This window comes from Prionailurus viverrinus, chromosome A3 (genome assembly GCF_022837055.1).
Source record: "Prionailurus viverrinus isolate Anna chromosome A3, UM_Priviv_1.0, whole genome shotgun sequence".
Taxonomy (NCBI): Eukaryota; Metazoa; Chordata; class Mammalia; order Carnivora; family Felidae; genus Prionailurus; species Prionailurus viverrinus.
In genome coordinates, this window is record NC_062563.1 from 124,895,746 (window position 1) to 124,914,533 (window position 18,788).

Below are 18,788 nucleotides of genomic sequence, written 5' to 3' on the forward strand. Positions count from 1 at the left end.
CTGACAAAAGGAAATGGTCAGGACCAGATGTGCACCTTGTTTGTGTAGATTGTTCCCTATCTTAATGGAGCAGAAGAGAAGCTTCAAACACTGAAGATGGAGGAGGAGAGGGGAGAGGAAGCTAAAAATACTAAAAAGCAGTCTGAATAGGTGAATCTCCTGCTAACTTGTCTCATTTTCTTTATTATGGAACAAGGTTTATCCCCTATCCAGCCTTGAGTTAGACGGTCAAAAAATAAAAATACTTGAATCTCTCAATCTTAGGAGGAGACTTAAACAAGTGGAGGTGATGGGGTGCAGAGTACATTTGTATGGAGAAAAGACTGGCAGAGTATATGTCAAACCCTAGCAGTGTTCCATTTAGGGAGACGAACTTTCTAAATGACTGTGTGAAACTTTCTAAAATACCTAAATTTGGCATTTTGTGGCACTTTTTCTCAGAATAACAGTAGATTCTTCACATAAATGGAAACATAAAGTGCTATTTAAGTGTGGTCAAAATTGAAAGAAATTGAAGATGATACAAACAAAGAGAAAAGATATTCCATGCTCATGGGCTGGGAGAATAAATATAATTAAAATATTTATAGTACCCAAAGCAATCTACAGATTTAATGGAATCCCTATCAAAATACAAAAAGCATTTTTCACAGGGCTAGAACAATCTTAATATTTGTATGGAACCATGAAAGACCCAAAGCAATCTTGAAAAAAAGGAACAAAATTGGAAGTATCCCAATCTTAGATTTCAAGATAAACTACAAAGCTGTAGTAATCAAAACAGTATGGTACTGGCACAAAAACAGTATGGTACTGGCACATAAACAGACACATAGATCAATGGAACAGAACAGAGAGCCCCAAAATAAACCCACAATTACATGGCCAATTAATCTTTGACATTGGAGGCAAAATATGCAATGGGAAAAGATAGTCTCTTCAACAGATGATGTTGAGAAAACTAGAAAGTCACATGCAAAAAAACTGGACCACTCTCTTACACCATACACAAAAATAAACTCAAAATGGATTGAAGACCTAAATGAGAGACCTGAAACCATAAAAATCCTAGAAAATAACACAGGCAGTAATTTCTCTGACATCAGCCATAGCAACACCTTTCTAGATATGTTTCCTGAGGCAAGGGAAACAAAAGCAAAAATAAACTATTGGGACTACACCAAAATAAAAAAACTTCTACACAGTAAAGGAAACAATCAACAAAACTAAAAGGCAACCTATTGAATGAGAGAAGATATTTGCAAATGACATATCCAATAAGGTGTTAGTATCCAAAATATATAAGGAACTTACACAACTCAACACCCCCAAACAAATTAATTCAATTAGAAATGGGCAGAAGACATGAACAGACATTTCTCCAAAGAAGACATACAGATGGCCAACAGACACATGTAAAGATGCTCAACATCACTAATCAGGAAAATACAAATCAAAACCACAAGAAACAACAAGTGTTGGTGAGGATGTGAAGAAGGAATCCTCATGCACTATGGTTAGGAATGCAAACTGGTGCAGCCACTGTGGAAAACAGTGTGGAGCTTCCTCAAAAAATTAAAAGTAGAACTACCATATGATCCAGTAATTCCATTACTGGGTATTTACCCAAAGAATATTAAGTCACTCATTTGAAAAGATATACACACCCCCATGTTTACTGCAGCATTATTTATAATAGCCAAGATATGAACGCAGCCCAAGTGTCTATTGATAGATGAATGGATAAACATGATGTGGTGGGGCACCTAGGTGTCTCCGTAGGTTGAGCATCCAACTTTTTTAAAAATTTATTTACAGGATTCTATTTATTTTATTTATTTATTTGCTTTAATATAATTTATTATCAAGTTAGCTAACATACAGTGTATACGGTGTGCTCTTGGCTCCAGGAGTAGATTCCCATGATTCATCACTTACATACAACACCCAGTGCTCATCCCAACAAGTGCCCTCCTCAATGCCCATCACCCATTTTCCCCTCTCCCCTGCACCCCCTTCAACTCTCAGTTTGTTCTCTGTATTTGAGTATCTCTTATGGTTTGCCTCCCTCTCTGTTTAAAACTATTTTTTTCCCCTTTCCTTCCCCCATGGTCTTCTGTTAAGTTTCTCAAATTTCACATATGAGTGGAAACATATATCTGTCTTTCTCTGACTCATTTATTTCACTTAGCATAATACCCTCCATTTCCATCCACATTGTTGCAAATGGCAAGATTTCATTCTTTCTCATTGCCAAGTAGTATTCCATTGTATATACAAACCACATCTTCTTTATCCACTCATCAGTTGATGGACATTTAGGCTCTTTCCATAATTTGGCTATTGTTGAAAGCATTGCTATAAACATTGGGGTACATGGGCCCCTATGAACCAGCACTCCTGTATCCCTTGGGTAAATTCCTACCGGTGCTATTGCTGGATCATAGGGTAGATCTATTTTTAATTTTTTTAAGAACCTCCACACTGTTTTCAAGAGTGGCTGCACCATTTTGCATTCCCACCAACAGTGCAAGAGGGTTCCCATTTCTCCACATCCTCTCCAGCATCTATAGTCTCCTGATTTGTTCATTTTAGCCACTCTTACCAGTGTGAGGTGGTATCTCAATGTAGTTTTGATTTGTATTTCCCTGATTATAAGTGATGTTGAGCATCTTTTCATGTGTCTGTTGGCCATCTGGACATCTTTGGAAAAGTGTCTATTCATGTCTTTTGCCCATTTCTTCACTGGATTATTTGTTTTTTGGGTGTTGAGTTTGGTAAGTTCTTTATAGATTTGGATACTCTTTATCCAAAATGTCATTTGCAAATATCTTCCCCCATTCCATCAGTCATCTGTTAATTTTGTTGATTGTTTCCTTTGCTGTGCTGAGCTCTTTATCTTGAGGGGTCCCAATAGTTCATTTTTGCCTTTACTTCCCTTGCCTTTGGAGACATATTGAGTAAGAAGTTGCTGCGGCTAAGGTCAAAGAGGTTGTTGCCTGTTTTCTCCTCTAGGGTTTTGATGGTTTCCTGTCTCACATTTAGGTCTTTCATCCATTTTGAGTTCATTTTTGTATATGGTGTAAGAAAGTGGTTCAGTTTCATTCTTCTGCATGTTTCTGTCCAGTTCTCCCAGCACAATTTGCTGAAGAGACTGTCTTTTGTCCATTGGATACTCTTTCCTGCTTTGTCAAAGATTAGTTGGCCATACATTTGTGGGTCCAATTCTGGAGTCTTTATTCTATTCCATTGGTCTATGTGACTGTTTTTGTGCCAATACCATACTATCTTGATGATCACAGCTTTGTAGTAGAGGCTAAAGTCTGGGATTGTGATGCCTCTCACTTTGGTTTTCTTTTTCAACATTACTTTGGCTATTTGAGCTCTTTTGTGGTTCCATACAAATTTTAGGATTGTTTGTTCTAACTCTAGGAAGAATGCCAGTGTAATTTTGATTGGGATTGCATTGAATGTGTAGTTTGCTTTGGGTAGTATTGACATTTTAACAATATTTATTCTTCCAATCCATGAGAATGGAATGTTTTTCTATTTATTTATGTCTTCTTCAATTTCTTTCATAAGATTTCTATAGTTTTCAGCATACAGATCTTTTACATCTTTGGTTAGGTTTATTCCTACATATTTTATGGTTCTTGGTAAATGGGATTGATTGTAAATGGGATCAATTTCTTGATTTCTCTTTCTGTTGCTTCATCATTGGTGTATAGAAATTAAACCGATTTCTGTACATTAATTTTGTATCCTGTGACTTTGCTAATTCATGTATCAGTTCTAGCAGCTTTTAGACATAGTCTTTCGGGTTTTCTATGTAGAGTATCGTGTCCTCTGTGAGGAATGAAAGTTTGACTTCTTCTTTGCCAATTTGTAGAGCATCTGAATTTTTACTTCAGGTCAGGTCATGATCCTAGAGTTGTGGGATTGAGCCCCGTGTCGAGCTCTGTACTGAGCATGGAGCCTACTTGAGATTCTCTCTTCTCTCTGTCCTCTCTTCCTCTGCCCCTCTTCCCCACTCAAGCTTGCTCACTCTCAAGGGGATATTAGCCATAAAAAATGAAATCTTGTCATTTGCAATAACATGAATGTATCTAGAGAGTATAATTCTAAGCAAAATAAGTTAGAGAAAGACAAATACCATATGATTTCACTCATGTGGAATTAGGAAACAAAACAAATGAACAAAGAAAAAAAGAGACAAACCAAAAAACAGACTCTTTTTTTAAATGTTCATCAATTTTTGAGAGAGAGACAGAGTGTAAGTGGGGGAGGGGCCGAGAGAAGAGGAGACACAGAATCTGAAGCAGGTGCCAGCCTCTGAGCTGTCAGCACAGAGCCCGATGCAGGGCTGGAACTCACAAGGTGTGAGATCATGACTTGCACTGAAGCCAGATGCTTAACCGACTGAGCCACCCAGATGACTCTTAAGTATACTCTTAACTATAGAGGACAGAGGGTTACCAGAGGGGAGGTAGGTGGAGGATGGGTCAACTAGGTGATGGGGATTCAAAGTACACTTAACATGATAAGCACTGAGTAATGTATAGAACTGTGGAATCACTATATTGTACACCTGAAACTAATATAACACTGTATGTTAACTACGCTGGAATTAAAATGAAAAAAACTAAAGTGTGATGAAAGCCATTTGCTTTGGTCACTACAAACAGGCATGGAGGTGTGCATGGGGTATCTCTGAGAAGACAGTAGACATGTGCAGGAGCTGGCACTGGGCACACTCAGAAGCCTTCCAAGTCGAGCAAAAGAAATAGAAAGGCAATCAATCACCAAAGAGGCAGATAACCAGAACGAGAAGTACAAGAGGGACTCATGATGGCAGGTCCCGAATACTGAATGATATCAATTAATGTGACACTATTGTTTTAAACTAGAAAGCCCTGTTCACCTGAGAAATGTTGCTGTTGTCATCACTAGTGGGGATGGGGAAGGAGCCCTCTCAAGGTCCAGGCATACAAAAGGGACAGAAACTCCGTCAGGTTTATAAAAGAACTGAACTGCTGCCCCAAATCAGGGAAAAGGGAAATGGCAGCAACTGTCATAAATACCAAAGAGCTAGAAGAACCTTACAGATCATTCTAATCCAGTCTCCTCATTTCCCAGGGAGGAATCAGGGACTCGGAGAAGCTTGGGCACGTGCTGTGGCCACACAGCAAGCCCTACTAGAGCCAGGACCAGGATCTCGGTGGCACAGAGCTCACTGGCTCACACCTGTCATGGCTCGGGTGTGCCAGCCCCGCCAGCCACGCAGCCCTGCTGTGCTGTGAGCACGCCTCCTTCAAAAGTCAGAGAGGCAGACCTGGATCCCAGGTAGCAAAAGCCCTTCTCACCCAGATTCTGAAGACAGGGCTGGACTCTCAGGAGACAGAACAGGGACAGAACTCCTTGCTTGAGGCTCAAACATGAGCTGGCATCTTCCTCTGGCCACAGGGTGAGGGTGTGTGTGAAGACAAGTGAGTGGACACTCCTGGATGCTTTTGTCATGCTAGCATCACATTCACTAGCACCTGGGCTCGGCCATGTAGCCCCTCACCCCAACCGCCCCTAGGCAGCCCCACAGCTCTAGTGGGTTTCCTCTCCAGAACGTGGGTGTGGGAAAGAATTATGGAACCATGGGTAGAGGTGTGGGTGGAGTGAGGCAGAAAGGAAAGGTGGGGGAAAGTCTGGTTTATACAGATCCTACAGCAGGTTTGGATCCTTGCTCACCACTCAGGTGTGAAATTCACCTGTTTTTCTATGACTTCATGTTTGAATCCCACTGCACAGGGGCGGCAGAAGCTTGGTCTCAAGCTCCTATTTTCTCCAGGACTGTGTATTCCAGGAAGCCCACTTAGGGCTAGGGGATGGGGTGGAAGGTCACTTAGAGGCCATGCAGGCATCCTCCCTGCTGGTCATCAGGTTTCAGTCCACACAAGTGCTCAGCAGGACCCCTCATTCCAGGCAGAAATCCTTTAGATCTGACTATTCCATTAGCTTTCTTGTGCTGCCCATGAAGGCACAGGACTCATTTTATGCCCTGTTGGAGCAGGAGAGTCTTCCCAGATGGAATTGCCAACAGATAGAGCACAGAACTCTCTATCAACCTTCCCTCACCCAGGAGGGCCCTTCCTAAAGAGGACAGGAGTGGTCATCTCTGCTCTTATTGAGGATGTCCATCTCATCTAATCTTCATACAGAGGTCTCGCTTCTCCCTTAACAGTATCAGCTTCTCAGGAGACCTAGGTGGCTGAGTCCGTTAAATGTCTGGCTCTTGATTTCAGCTCAAGTCATGATCTCACAGCTTGTGAGTTTGAGCCTCTCATCAGCTCTATGCTGACAGAAAGGATCCTGCTTGGAATTCTCGCTCTCTCCCTCTCTCTCTGCCCCTTTCCAGCTCATTCTCTCTCTCTCTCTCTCTCTCTCTCTCTCTCTCTCTCTCTCTCAAAATAAATAAATAAACTTAAAAAAAAAAAAAAGAGTATCAGCTTCTCGGGATGCCCGGGTGGCTCAGTCGGTTAAGTGTCCAACTCTTGATTTCAGCTCAGATCATGATGTCAGTTCGTGTTGGGCTCTGCACTGACAGTGTGGAACCTGCATGGGATTCTCTCTCCCTCTGGGCCCCTCCCCAACTTGCACACACTCTGTCTCTCTCTCTAAATATATAAATAAACTTAAAAAAAGAGCATTGGCTTCTGGAAACATATGTGAAGACAAGCCTTCCCCTTCTCTGTTTCCTGCTTTTCCCATGCCTTTCCTGAGGCACTGAGCACAGCACAGCCTAGTTGTTTAAATTGGCTGAGTGGGGAGGGAAGGGCCAAATAGATAACTACAGGGAGAAAAAAAAACCACATAAGTCATAATGTTGCCATGTTATACATCCCATTCGTACATATAGGATATGGATATGCAAGAAAATCCTTCATGTTTGCTGAATTTGTGCGTGGGATTATTACTGAAGAAGCTGAAAAGAAGTGGGAGAGATCAGGCACTTGGGCGAGATGGCATTAGATGTGAAATTTCTCTATTTCTGGTCTCTCCTCAGCAGTAGTGAAGCCCCAGTGTCATCTGGAGGCTGAGGACAGGGAAAAGCAGGCATCCACAGGAACGTGGCAGACACAGCTTGCAGTGCTTCTGGCCAAAAGGGTGCCCCTCTGAGACGACAAGTTACAAAAAGATGTCCTATCCTCTGCACTGACACAGTCTAGGACCAGAGAGCAAGGCCTGGCAAGCAGAGGAGGCCTGCATTCCAGCTGGACAAGCCCCGCGCCCCACCCGCGCCCCTTCCCCACCCTGGCCACACACTTTTAAGCCTCACACCAACCTCATGACTCTGAGTGGTAGCTGGCTACTTTTCATTACAAAAAAACCATGTTGTGTTTTAGATAAGATTTCAAGGGAACCTGTTGGAGGGCATTGCTCTATACTTAATAATCATGGGTAGTTAAGAAATTCAAAATAGAAAACACCAAGGTAATCAGACATTAGCTGTCTGAGTACTTGGTTTATGTTGGTCTGTTGTTTTTGTTAAAGAAGGGATCTCCACCTCTCAGGTAATGAGCCAAAGCTTGAGAACAAAACATTCAAAAAGTTCTATGCCCAAAAGCTTAGTTGCTACTATAAATGGTTTTCACGTGTTCTATATCTGCGCTCCTCAATGTCAACACCACAGGACACTCTATAGGGAACACAGAACTTTAGAAATCGCCTCCCAAGGTTACCAAATGATAAACAAGAGGAGAGCAAAGACTAAAGTCGTTAAGCCAGCCTCTGCACATGCCCAATTTTCTGTTAACCCTGATCACATCTGAAGCCAAAGCTGCTTCTAATCAAAGGTGGTTGCATAGCTGTTATAATACTTTCCATATTGGACATTTTAACTAGTACGTGGTGTATCAGGAGGCCTGTGCATAAACAGACTGTCAAGTTGAGCAGATATGCTCTCTCTAAGGAAAGCCTACATAAAAAAGTTACGATAAACCTCCAAGAAACCTCCTTCCCTCACTCACAATGACCCAGGGGAACACTGCTGAGCAGGTTGCCAAGTTGACCTGATTGTAGGCTGCCGTTCATGCTATGGAAGTGAACTGTTCAACTGAGGAGCTTTCTAGTATCATCTGAACCACAGAACATGAAAAATTACTATATGACTATTCCCCCATTTTTCCAAGGATGGTATAGAACTGGTACCATTATGAATGCACACAAGAGAAATTAGTTCAGTATACACTCCTGATGTTGCTAGACCATCAATCAATGAATGAAAATCCAGCAGAGTGTTACAGAGGGTAGGAGACACTGAACTGCAGAGTGTTTATGATCTGGTTGAGAAGGTTCTGGTTTTACACACATAACCAAGAAGGAACAATGTACTCTGGCTGTGCAGAATGGGCCCAGATGGTAGGGTTACTTAGTGCGCCACCACACAGGAGGCAGCGTCTATTGCAAGGATGATGATGCTGGTGGTCAGCTCAGCTGTCATCTGGCCTCAAGTTCCTCCAGGATAGAAGACGAGAGAGAGGTGAACACTGTGCAAAATCATTTAGAAGGGACAGCAATCAAACCTTTTGAAAAGCATGACTAAGAAATTTTGGAAAATGTGAGGGTGGGTTCAATGTCAATGAAGGATTAAGATAATTTTTCACAGAAGACACAGGGCCTGCCATGCCTTTGAAGGAAAATGTAATCAGCACCCGGCTATGGATTGTTTCCATGTGTTTATTTGTCAACAGCTTAATGAAATAATGCAAACGCGGTGAGGATGTCCCAGCCCCAGATCTTCCAACTTGGGGTGCTAAGCAGCCCACCAGGCTTGAGGGAGCTGGGCTCTATTTCATTCTCCTGCTCCAGAAAAGCCTTCAGCTCTCAGAGGCAGGTTGATAGGGTTTCACTTCAGCGGGGACTTTGCCTTTTCTCCTCAACAATACTTTTCTTGTTCTGCCCCAGCACACACAGAACTTGAACGCCTTCTCCCCTTTGCTGGGGCCTCCTTCTTTTATACATAAAATGGTACAAGTTCCCTGTCATCATAGGGTTGGGGAAAAGGGCTTTTCTAAAACAACTGGTGTGATAATAATTGATAGATCTAATGTTTGCTCCATCCAGGGGTCAGCACGCTAACCCTTTGGTATCATGGAGAGGATGCTACACTGGCAATGCTGGGCTCTCAGACCTGGTAATAGGCTGATCCAGGATAAGAAAACCAACATTGGCCATACTCATCGACTAAAACCTATAATCATTTTTAAAATGTTTTGTAGTGAATTCGTTAGATTGTAAGGATGCTTTTATCTGAGACACTCTCCTTAAGTCAATCTCCTGAGGTAGTAGTGGGGGGAATAGAAAAATTATTCAGAATAATACAGAAAAAAAGCAAGCACAAGTTTGCCCGTCTAGCTCAATGTTTAGTTGTATGTAGGCCATAAATTAGAAAGAGGTTCTCACCTAGGGAAGGCCCAGTATTTTATGTCATCCTGATATTTCATAGGGAACATTTAATGAACTAAAACATGCTCCTTCTCCAAGGCCCTGATGACACAATCCCCATGTCTTTCCTGGTTGGCATGCTTCTTGTGCTCCATTATCAACCATCTAAGGCCTTACAAATACCCAAAAATGTCTGTCCATTGCTAGGGAATGATTTCCCAATCTGCCTCTGAAAACCAGTCACTTTAAATCTTCATTCATTGATTTATTCATTCATCACTCATTCATTTGTCTATCCAAAATTACCTGAGGACTTTCTGTATGCCATGAACAATGGTAGGCATCAGAAATAGATGTACTGACCTCAGGGAACATACAGTCCAGTGGCTGAGGCAGAGGTTAACAGATGATTATGGCTGATGCAAAGAAATTAAATGGCAGAAGGGCATACAGAGGGGACACAGAGGAGGGGTTGTGAAGTTCACTCTGTCAGGGATAAGAAGACCTCACAGAGAGGGGAAGAGGAGCAGGAACTATCCAGAGAACCATCAGTCATCCCCAGGAGTTTTGATTTTCCTATTCCCCATTGGACCTAACCATACAACAGTTATAATTGTAAGGATTCTAAACCCTCAAAAATCCTTCCCTAAGACGCCGACAGTTATTGCCAGGCTGGCTGACTGTATCCACGGTGCTCTGGCGTTGGTAAACTGTTGCTGGCTGTTCAGTCACAAGGCCCTGAGTCAGCCAATCCCAGAGAAGAACTCTTGTAGGCCCACCCTCGTTCTACAAAGATCTCCACTTGTGACAGGACCTATGTATTCTCAGTCATTGTATGGCTGTATTAATATCGGTTATTGTTCAATTTAGAAAAGAAACAAGTGGGGCTCTGTGGGCCTTTCCTCAGCTCCTACTCCTGCCCACATTTGTCCTTTGGCCTCCTTCCCCTCCCCTCTAGGCTGTTGAAAGTCTTCACTTTGGGGCGCCTGGGTGGCTCAGTTGGTTAAGCGTCCGACTTCAGCTCAGGTCATGATCTCGCAGTCCGTGAGTTCGAGCCCCGCGTCGGGCTCTGTGCTGACCGCTCAGAGCCTGGAGCCTGTTTCGGATTCTGTGTCTCCCTCTCTCTCTGCCCCTCCCCCATTCATGCTCTGTCTCTCTCTGTCTCAAAAATAAATAAACGTTAAAAAAAAGAAAGAAAGTCTTCACTTTTGCTCTGCACTTCCCTGAACACAGTGATCTCCTCCTCCTGTTTTCCAGAACAGTGGATTACAAAGTAGCTAGAGAACCAAGCCTCTTACTTATAGGAATGAGGGAGAGTTTTGAGGATGGTTCAAAGATAGGAGGACAACAGATTTTCCCATATATGTAGGTCATCTGTTTTGCCTGTCGTTAGTTGGGGATTTCTTCTTTATTTCTTAAGAACTATAAAATTAACTTATCTATAGTCTATGCCATCAGTCACCAAAACTCCCAACTTGTCCAGTTTGAACCAGACATGCTTCACCTGCAGCTTTGGGATATGGATGCTGGAGAAGATCCTCTGAGGTAGGATTGATTGCATAGTACTCTCTTGAGCCTCTCTCAGTTGCGCTAGGCCCATTGTAGCCTTCACTGTGGGGACCTGGCCGAAGAACCAAGAGATTGTTCACAAGTGGTTTGAAGAACAGAGAGCTGCAGCTGGGTTCTCAAGGAGCTGCAGTATCCAAGGCAGAGGAACAGGGTCCTACCACAGACAGTGGTTGGAGGGAATGAAAGGGGTAAAATGCATCAGTCATGCCAAAAGGATGCACTGGTGCCACGTGTCACATGCCCCAAGGAGGCCAGATAGACAAGGCCTGAGTGGGTATCCACTGGATTCACTGATCAGGAGGCTGCTCACAGGCTCAGCAAGAGCAATGCCATAGGCAGCAGCCAGACTACAGTGACTCAGAGTGGACAATGGTGGTGACAGTTGTACAGGGAAGTCAGCCTCCCCTGGGGCCACCATAAGGCAGCCTACGAGTGGGGCAGTGGAAAGCTCAAGACCACTGTGGTAAAGCTGGCGAAAGCGCTCACCTAGAGATATATGAAAGGTCCCCTATTTTTCATACCGAGTTCATCAAGTAACAAAAGGGGATGCATCTTCTACTCGTGGTCACTTGCTCTCGTCCTGACTCCAGCTGCTAAAGTATCTTTAGGAGGACACATAGACAAGTGCTCCTCAGCCCAGACGCCAGGATGTCAGGCCACCATAGCTGGGGAAAAGCCAACAGAATTCTGACTGGACCCCCAGGCTCGGCTTTGGGCAACCAGACACAGGCCTAAGGATGACCCCAGGTTGGCAGCACCCCCAGCAGAGCTGCTGGGACTGGAGGGACCTGCAGTCACTGGGACCCATTACTTGGGCTTCCTGTTCAATCAACCAGGACAACACACACCAGGCAGTGCCAGTGTCAGGAGCCCCCCTTTGGTTTCTGCTTTTCTCTTTTATCATCCCATGGCTGTTGTGATTGCTGTTAGTACTATTACCATCATCATCATTATTGTGGTTGAATCTGACCCAATGGGATTTGGAGGCCAACATGGAACACTGATGCAGCACAAAAGCATTTTTTTTTATCTTGCCTCCCTCATATATTAAGTTTCAGTTTTATGGGATTAAAACCAGCTGAGGTCTGAGGGCCTCCTCAGGCCCACTTGACTACCTTCAGGCGTCCTGCTGTGGTTTGCCACCCACAGCGGCGAGGACCCTTCTGGGATACAGACATCAGGGCCTTAGAGAGGCTGGCAGGCGGGTGGTCTGGAGAAGCCTCTAATTAAAGTTCTTCAGACCTGCAGCCATGGGACCCTAACCTCTGCTTCTCAGTGTCTGAACACATCTCAAATACCAGACCTTTCACAGGACTCTGAGGGACAGAAAATCCAAAAAGCCTGGGGTCTGCACTGAGGGAGGGCGTGAGGGCTAGTACTGGGCTGGAAGCTGGACCTAGCTCACAGTCACCCCAGTTCTTCAGATGGCAAGCGTCTGTGCTAGCCCAAGGGAGGAACAAAGGGAAAAGGGAGCAAGAGCCACCATTGTGGTCTGGGTACAACTGTATGAATAAATCCCTGGGAAAAGGAACATAAAACACCTCATTCTAGAGTTCTTTTTCAGGAAATTATGGCATCATCCCTGGGGCTCCCTGGCAGATCCGACGTACCTTGTGGCTGAAGCTCACAAGTAAGCATGGACACCCCTTCCCTCCCCCACTTCCCCATCTGCTCTCAGAGGCCCTGTCAATGCTTCCTACACTGAAAGTCCCTCTTTGCAAAACAATCCCCTGTGAGAAATGTTCATTCATTCAATAAAATACATTTATTGGATTTCTCACATGCACCTGCTTAAAACACAACACCGCAAAAGAACTTCAATGCTGAGTGCCCCTGGTTTTCACACTGGGAATGAGTTTCAGATCTCTATCTGATAGGTAGAGAGCCAAGGATATGTAGTGGCAGAGTGGTAGAGTGGTAGGTGCGTAGCTCAGAACAGGATCGAGCCTTGCCTGCTGCACTCAAAGACTTCCCAAATTTCTTGGGTGTAAAACTCCTCTGATGTCATAGCAAACACCAGAGCACACCTTGAGACTACTTTCAACTTGGGCTTTCTGGAGGCTGTGATAAGTGTCCCTGGAGCCAGGATTCCAATGCAGGATGTCCTGGTTCCAAAGCATTTGCTCTTCCAGCTTTACTTCAGGCTAAGTTCTCTTTTGCCTGCTCCCACAGATGTTCCTGGGACAGCATCTATCCTCTCGTTATCTTGGAAGATGTGTGTTCCCCCTGGATGTGCTTAAGAGGTGGGCTGGAACAAGGAAGACTGCAGAAATGAACATGGCAAAAATCAGTCTCTATTGGGCCACAGATAGATCCTTGCCCACTGGGCTCAGTTTTGGTTCTTCTTTCCTAGAGGGAAAATCCACACAGAATCCAGGGGCCAAAGGACACCATTGTCAGAGAAGCTGTTGGCTTCCTGGGTGCTCCAGTGGATGTTGTGGGAAGGAGAATGGATAAAGCAGAGAAAAGACCAGCCCTATGCTAGAACTGCATATCACTGCGACATACCAGAAAGGAATAGAAACTGGTCTCCTACAGGAGAAACAGATTTAAGAATAAGAGTAACAGCTTTTTTATGAAAGGCATGAAGTGTCAGATCAGAAGAGAGGCACAGCAAGCTGAAAGAAAAAATACAAGGAAGATACGAAAAGTGAAGAGGAATTATATGAAGATGTTAAGAATGAAGAAATGACTGATACACAAAAGATACATTGTCAGGGAATAGCGAGCTTCTAACTTGGGTTTTCTCTAGCTTCTCTGAAAGCTAAGCCTATTTTCACAGACTATGATGGAGGAGGGCCATCCAGCCTTCCTCGAGCATGTGCACTTGCAGAACATCAGTGACACTCAAAAGGCGTAAGGATGGAATCGAGTCTAACTGGACCCCAGTATATCAGACCAGACCTTTCATCCAGTCAGCTCACAAATGTATGTGACAAATGTATGTGGATTCATGTCATGTTTCTGCAACTTACAGCCTTATGGCTTAGGGCAAGTTTATTTAAATTGTCTGGATCTTAATCTCTTTATCAGTAAAATGGATTTGTTACCTACCTCAAATAGTCATTGTGGGGTCTACATTAAATAAGATAATGTTATAAACACCTAGTAATATACCTGGCACTCACTAAGCCCTCTCTAAATGTGGTCATTCTACTTAGCCACCTGGATTTCTCGCATTTAATTACATTTCCTGGAGCAAAATATCCAAGACACCTCAAAAATTAGAGTGAACTTAAAAACCAGGCAAAGTCCAGTTAACATCTACAGATATTCAGCCATGCTTCCTTATAGTGGTTTGACCAACCTTCAAATGGCCAGAAAATAGATCCCACTACTCCAAGCCCCCACCACTATTAAATAATGTTTAGGTTATTGTTTTAGGCTACTATCCCTTTGATATGGGACTCTGAGCTTGCAAATGGCATGCTGCAGCCAGAGTATTAACAAATCCTGGCTTATCTCTCACCTGGATGTGGTGAATGGTTAGGACACACCATATCACCCTCTGTGCTCTAACATTGCTGCCATTTAAATTCTGTAGTCAGAATTGTTTCAGGAGTGTAATATGTAATATGGGTTTTGGTTGAACATGTAAAGAACTTATACGATAAACTCTTCATTCAACAGGCTTACAGCAATGAAGGCAGAGTGTTCCATAGCACAGACATTAGAATTAGTTCCTTACTGTTCTTTGTATTTTCTGTTTTTTTTTATGAAATTTATTGACAAATTGGTTTCCATACAACACCCAGTGCTCATCCCAAAAGGTGCCCTCCTCAATACCCATCACCCACCCTCTCCTCCCTCCCACCCCCCATCAACCCTCAGTTTGTTCTCAGTTTTTAACAGTCTCTTATGCTTTGGCTCTCTCCCATTCTAACCTCTTTTTTTTTTTTTTCCTTCCCCTCCCCCATGGGTTCCTGTTAAGTTTCTCAGGATCCACATAAGAGTGAAACCATATGGTATCTGTCTTTCTCTGTATGGCTTATTTCACTTAACATCACACTCTCCAGTTCCATCCACGTTGCTACAAAAGGCCATATTTCATTTTTTCTCATTGCCACATAATATTCCATTGTATATATAAACCACAATTTCTTTATCCATTCATCAGTGGATGGACATTTAGGCTCTTTCCATAATTTGGCTATTGTTGAGAGTGCTGCTATGAACATTGGGGTACAAGTGGCCCTATGCATCAGTACTCCTGTATCCCTTGGATAAATTCCTAGCAGTGCTATTGCTGGGTCATAGGGTAGGTCTATTTTTAATTTTCTGAGGAACCTCCACACTGCTTTCCAGAGCGGCTGCACCAATTTGCATTCCCACCAACAGTGCAAGAGGGTTCCCGTTTCTCCACATCCTCTCCAGCATCTATAGTCTCCTGATTTGTTCATTCTGGCCACTCTGACTGGCGTGAGGTGATACCTGAGTGTGGTTTTGATTTGTATTTCCCTGATAAGGAGCGACGCTGAACATCTTTTCATGTGCCTGTTGGCCATCCGGATGTCTTCTTTAGAGAAGTGTCTATTCATGTTTTCTGCCCATTTCTTCACTGGGTTATTTGTTTTTCGGGTGTGGAGTTTGGTGAGCTCTTTATAGATTTTGGATACTAGCCCTTTGTCCGATATGTCATTTGCGAATATCTTTTCCCATTCCGTTGGTTGTCTTTTAGTTTTGTTGGTTGTTTCCTTTGCTGTGCAGAAGCTTTTTATCTTCATAAGATCCCAGTAATTCACTTTTGCTTTTAATTCCCTTGCCTTTGGGGACGTGTCGAGTAAGAGATTGCTACGGCTGAGGTCAGAGAGGTCTTTTCCTGCTTTCTCCTCTAAGGTTTTGATGGTTTCCTGTCTCACATTTAGGTCCTTTATCCATTTTGAGTTTATTTTTGTGAATGGTGTGAGAAAGTGGTCTAGTTTCAACCTTCTGCATGTTGCTGTCCAGTTCTCCCAGCACCATTTGTTAAAGAGGCTGTCTTTTTTCCATTGGATGTTCTTTCCTGCTTTGTCAAAGATGAGTTGGCCATACGTTTGTGGGTCTAGTTCTGGGGTTTCTATTCTATTCCATTGGTCTATGTGTCTGTTTTTATGCCATGTATTTTCTGTTGAGGCAAATGGTTTTTTCAATGGAATTGCTCCTCTGAAATGGTATGGAAATTAGAAAGGAAATACATATTTTTACTTTTCATTCAATTTTCCATAACAAATATAAGTAAAATAAGATCTATATACATGTAATGTACATTGTGTATACACAAAATACTATGTTATATACATAATGTGCTATAAGGATACAAAATATATGTTATATAGTATGTATCTATAAAAAATATTGTGTATACAGAAAATAGTATGAAGATCACATAGTAACTGTGGCAGAGGCAATAATGCTAACCATGCAGTTCATTTGCTCTCCTTCTAGCCTATCTGGTAAATGCACTTTGGTCACAAATGATACTTCAGATCCAATTATAGAAGAGCACATGTGATTTCTCTATGCTCCTCTTTTCTTCTGCTTTGGCAAATGAGATGTGTTCCACATGGGTATAGCAACAAGACAGTAGAGCATCCATCAGCTGGATGCCAGGAGCAGAGCCCCCTCTCCTACCCAATCTCTTGGCTGACTCACAATGAACAGGTAGCATGAGGGGTAAATCTTTGTTGTGTTAAGCCACTGAGATGCTGAGATTAATCTGTTATCCCAGTATAACCTATTCTATCCCGGCTGACATAGCAACTATTCCTCGGAATTCTCTAAATGAAACCTCAAGTAGAGCTTTGAATGCAGAGTGAAGAGTAGCAGGTATTAGAAACAATGATTGCATTTTATTGTCCTTTTTCAATTTGCTGTTAAAAATCAAGTAATCACTCGATTTTATTAAAAATATTTAAGTGTTTTCCTCTTAAATCTGGATAATCTTGTTTAAAATTCCAAACTCTTTTATCTGGATGAAGTTTAAATGCTTTTAAGTCTTTAAGTTTCCTCTTATTTCTAGACTATCTTTCAAGTAAAGGGACTTTCCCTAATAACAAATAAGAACATTTCCAAATCTAGTGAGGCAGAGGCCTTGGAGTTGTGTCTCACTCATACTAAAGAAGGTATTTTCATAACATTAAGATAATTGAGCTAATGCTTATAATGTAAATAATAATAATAATAATAATAATAATGAGAACAGCAGCCCTCTGCCAGCATCATGGTTTATAGCAGACAAAACGAAATGGTGAAAGAAACATTTTTCACAATTCATCCACCCTAGCTGGATCCAAGTGATACAGGAGTAAGCAAACACACTTCAGTGGTTGGGGTTCAAGACTATGAAGTGGGAATAATGTACTGCTTGCTGACTTCCTCATTTCACAGGGATTTGCTGAGGATTAAATGGTTAAAACACTTCGAAGATGACAAATGCTTAAGGGCTAGGCATTATTATTATCTGAAACTATTATTACATCAATTCCTTGTGTAATCAAGTATTATTATTGGAAGCATTGCAAGAAAAGCTAATCTTTGGAGATTTTCAGCTCTATTTGCAGAACAAAGGGGCATGGGTATCATTCATCCTAAGTACTTTAGACATGTGAATCAAGAGTATCTAGACAGTGAGTGAGTATTTCTTGTTTGCCCATATTTCAACTAATAAGAACTTTGTATATATTGGCATGACCCAAAAAGCAATATGGTACTTTGGGGAGGAAAAAACTCACAAGATTCAGATTCTAGAATAAGGTAAAACTAAAATGGAACCCACCCAAACATTTTCAGCTGAGATTAAAACCCCTCCTGGCTATTTGAATAAATTGCTCTTTAAGTAATTAAAACTGTAACCTATGGTCTTTAGTAAATTCTAGTAATTTCTCTGTAGTCAATTTCAAGTATTTTCTAGCTGGCTTCTTTCCAAAGAGTACACCTGTGTGTTAGTTGAACAATGTCTTACTGAAAGATGAAATTAACTAATTTTGTTTGATTTGGATCTTGGTTAAAACTCTGAAGTTAGATATTTATATGCAGAGCCACATAAAGAACACTAGCTTAAATTATTCCACCAGGGACTATAATAAGATTTCCATTTAGCTAACAGAACATTAGAATATGCTTAGCTAATGAAAACGATTTATCTCTGTTTTTCTATCAAACACAAGAGTTGGAGGAGGAGCAAAGAACTATTATTTTAAGTATAGAACTTCTAGTGTTTTAACTTTCTTCCCTTTCGTGCTACATCTTCTTCCTAAATGTATTCACTTTTGTTTCTGAACTTTGAAAAGACCTTGATCTATTTTAATTCATGAAACCCAATAAAACATTGTTTTGACTTTAAATAATGGGTCTTTAATGCCTTTGATCCCCCTTTTCCATGTAAAGTAAAAGCCTAATGATTCCTATTAAATGGAGGGAATAAAGTTTATTCCAATAACTTTTCATTTTATGAGGGTAATTTAAGTTTTCACTTTTGTGCATTAATTATATGGGATGTCATAAATGTTGGAAGATGGGATTTGTTTATGTTTCCAGTTTTGATCTCAGTTAGTTTTTGCTTTGTATGGAATTAACACATAAGAGCACGAGTCCCACCAGCCACTCCTGTCCCACCTCAAGAGTACAGGTGTGTGCAATAAGAAGCCGGTCCCATTCACAACTGTACTACAATTCCTGAACAATCATACTTTCCATGGCCCCACAATGGCCTCCAAGAAGCCCCCATCTTGCTGTCAGAACATGCAAGCTCTCCTCACACTTGGATATGTGGGCTTTACACAGCCTTGAGGAGAAGAAATGTGGCT

The 18,788-nt window shown here is 42.2% G+C and overlaps 1 protein-coding gene across 6 annotated transcripts in view; it reads right to left on the minus strand.

The window, feature by feature from the left end:
• LOC125162118 (uncharacterized) overlaps positions 1–18,788 on the minus strand; it is a 102,898-nt gene that overhangs the window by 41,997 nt on the left and 42,113 nt on the right. Inside the window, exon 3 of one of the 6 annotated variants that reach the window (XR_007150900.1) lies at positions 16,044–16,146. The exons of the other annotated variants lie outside the window; for them this stretch is intronic. The gene's annotated coding sequence lies outside the window, so the exon portion shown is untranslated. Of the gene's footprint in view, positions 1–16,043; positions 16,147–18,788 lie in introns of those variants that run through there. 6 annotated transcript variants of the gene reach the window in all.